This window comes from Doryrhamphus excisus, chromosome 5 (assembly GCF_030265055.1).
Source record: "Doryrhamphus excisus isolate RoL2022-K1 chromosome 5, RoL_Dexc_1.0, whole genome shotgun sequence".
NCBI lineage: Eukaryota > Metazoa > Chordata > Actinopteri > Syngnathiformes > Syngnathidae > Doryrhamphus > Doryrhamphus excisus.
Genome location: NC_080470.1, coordinates 13925682 through 13929121, shown reverse-complemented (window position 1 = coordinate 13929121; position 3440 = coordinate 13925682). Strand labels below are relative to the sequence as shown.

General features: G+C 35.9%; 1 protein-coding gene across 11 annotated transcripts in view; it reads left to right on the top strand.

Moving 5' to 3' along the window:
• shdb (Src homology 2 domain containing transforming protein D, b) overlaps nt 1–3440 on the top strand; it is a 69569-nt gene that overhangs the window by 752 nt on the left and 65377 nt on the right. For 7 of the 11 annotated variants that reach the window (XM_058074357.1, XM_058074358.1, XM_058074356.1 and 4 more), the window contains exons 1-2: nt 2276–2553; nt 3194–3367. The gene's annotated coding sequence lies outside the window, so the exon portion shown is untranslated. Of the gene's footprint in view, nt 1–1993; nt 2138–2275; nt 2554–3193; nt 3368–3440 lie in introns of those variants that run through there. The other 4 variants (XM_058074354.1, XM_058074349.1, XM_058074352.1 and 1 more) reach the window with 4 other exon arrangements.

Genomic DNA, 3440 nt, shown 5'->3' with positions numbered 1-3440 from the left:
ATACAGTCGTAAATTGATGAAAAAATATGTTTAAAAATGTACAAATTTTTTTTTACAATTTGTATTTACGAGAATAAAGTCATAAATGTATGAGAAAACAGTCATAAATGTATGAGACAATACTTAATATTATGAGAATAGTCTGAAATTTTAGAGAGTTGTTGGTTTATGAGAATAAAGTCAATTTACAGGAATTGATGAAAAAATAAGTTAAAAAAATTACAAGAACAAAACTTGTACACCTATGAGAAAAAAGTTGTAAATTTACAGGAATAAAGTTTATATATAATGAATAAATAAATGTACGAGAAAACATTTGTAATATGTCGTGAATAAAATTGTCAATTTACGACTTTTTTAATGAAAAAATTGACAACTTAAAATACAAAAATACATTGTTCTAAATATACAAGAAAAACTCATACATTTCTGAAAAAAAGTTGTGAATTTATGAGAATAAAGTCATAAATTGATTAGAAAAATTCGTAAATGTACGAGACATTTAATTGATGAGAAAAAGTTGTGAGTTCACAAGAACCAAGTCATAAATCTATGAGGCAATACTTATTATTATGAGAATAGTCTTAAATTTTAGAGAGTTGTTGATTTATGAGAATAAAGTCAATTTACAAGAATTGATGAAAAAATAAGTAAAAAAAAACAAAACTTGTACATCTACGAGAAAAAAAGTTGTATATTTACAGGAATAAAGTTTATATATAATGAATAAATGTACGAGAAAACATTTGTAATATGTCTTTATGTGAATAACTTTATGTGAATAAACAAGAAAAATTGATGAAAAATACATTGTTCTAAATATTCAAGAAAAACTCATACATTTCTGAAAAAAAGTTGTGAATTTATGAGAATAAATTCAGAAATTGATTAGAAAAATGTGTAAATGTACGAGACAACACTTATTGTGTTACACTTATTAATATTTTGAGAATAAAATTGTCAGTTGATGAGAAAAAGTTGTGAGTTTACAAGAATCAAGCCATAAATGTATGAGAAAAAACTTAATATTACAAGAATAGTCTGAAATTTTACAGAATAAAGTTGTTTAGGGGAATTTACGGGAATTGATGAAAAAATAAGTAAAAAAATGTACGTGTTTAAATGTGTAATATTACGAGAATAAAGCTGTAAAGGGGCTGCTATGAAAAGAGGGGACTTACGTGACCTTTGGCCTAAATGTCTGGGTAAAATCATCAAAATGATAATTATGAGGGAATGACGAGGCTCCTCATGGTCTATATCTGTTCTCCTGATAGAAGTGATGTGCTAGTAGGCATTCATGATATTTACACAGCAGAAAGTTATTGGTATTAGCTTACAATATATATATATATATATATATGTATATATCGTGCATCTGTAGTCCACAGCATAAGGTTTTTTCTCTCTCTGTGTGTGTGTGTGTGTGAATAATTAAATGCTACCTGAGCTCTGACGGCCATTGTGGATCTGCTATCCAGCAGTCTTGGGCCCGGGCACACACTGATGTACCGATACGGAGTCCCATTCAAACACACCATCATCAACATAAATATCTACTAAACGCATAACCATTTAACTATTCAAGATTTCAAAGTGGAAAGAAGTTCCAAAGGCCATCAGGCCAACCAGCAACGCTTACCTCATTCTTTTTAAACTTTGCCTTCAGACTCTTCATAGTGCCACTATCGTCAACTCAAATGTTTTGAATTGAATAAAGAAATGATGTATATTGAAAATCTGGAGCTACCAATACAGGTGCCTAATGCTCCACCATCAGGCTTTCTCTCCACGCTCAGGTAGCAGCCACCACCTGTCTTCACGCTTAGTACCATAAGGCCCGCCCACATCACCAACAAACCAATCAGCAAAGCGCATGAAGCCGGTTTGGCATTTGATTGGTGGAGATTTTGACAGGCACTACAGTGCAACGTACACTAGCTTAAAACTGTTGTTCAAAGAGCCGCAGAGGTTTTTAAACATTGGGACTAAATGAGGAGACTTCACATTCCCATTTCTCCCCAAGTTACTCTGTCAAAATAGTATGTAAGCCAAGTCAATTCCTGGTTTTGGTATGTTAGGTCAGTGATTTTCAACAACTGTGTTCTTCAACAAGTGTGCCGTGAGAAATCGTCAGGTGTGCCGTGAGGAATTATTCAATATTACTTTTTAAATTAACATGTATTAATAATTTTCTGCAAATATTATGGCATTGTCGCGTGTCATTGGTGTAAAGACTGGCAGAGCAATGTAATATTCGTCCGTGTGGCAACACGTAGCTGATTGCCTCGTTCCTCCAATGCACGTGAGAGGGAGTGTAACATTGTTGGTTAAATTAGTATGCGGATCAAAAGAATCTGCTGTGGCGAGTCCGTAATCAGGAAAAAAGCTGAAAGAAGCAAATAATGTTGGTTATTGGTGTGCCGCAAAATTTTTCCAACGTAACAAACGTGCCGTGGCTCAAAAAAGGTTGAAAAACACTGTGTTAGGTAATGACAACCAATGGCAACACTGAAAGAGCTAAACCCGGAAGTAAACAACGATGGGGAAAAGGTGAGTTTTATCTCTTTGAAGGTACAGAGAATATAATTCGTTTCACGTAAAAAAAGTGTTTATTTAGTCTGTAGTCTTTGTAATGAAAAAATGTAGTGGCGTCGCCTCGGTTGACTTTACACTGACAATATACATGCAATACACAATACCTACCGGAGGAGGGCAGTAAATGCAAGTGAGACAAATCCAGACAAATCCAAATAAATGTTGGGGGGTAGGAGAGGCGGGGAGGGCGAAAGAAAACAACAAAACATCCCAAACAAATTTATGCCTTCATTATGAAGGAGCTTTATTCATTCTCCTGAAATATTCCGGGGTGCCTTGTTGACTCTGTGTGATGCAATTAAAATGTTGGCGCCTTGCTGCAGACTGTTTACATTGTATGAAAGCCTCATTGTTATACCTGCTGTTCTGATTGCCTCTCACTGTATGAGATCATGAGCTTCCATTCTGCAATTTAGCTTTCTCCATGTGTTCTCTTGCATCATTATTTTCCACCTCTTGCTTGGGAGAGGTTTAACGGGGGTCAAACATACAGAAATGGAGATCTTATGGAAATCTTATTCTCAGAGCGACATAAACTAGACAACCGATTGTCTTTATTAATGCCATGTTTTTGTTGATAATTCATTTCCACTAGCAGAGATGTGAAGAATACCGGAGGTGCCACCGTAGCCCCACCTGCCCCCCCAGCGGCGTCACATTTCTATCCAAATGGTTTGGCTCCCGGCAGGGAAAGCTTCAACACACACGGAAAGCAAGACGAGGAAGATGGGAGAGGTCGTGATGTTGATGGCTATCTTGCATGGTGGAGGTATGTGTGTAGGGGAACGGGGGGGGGGGGGGGATTCCAGTAGAATGACCTCACCCTCTTTCCCGCCTGTGGT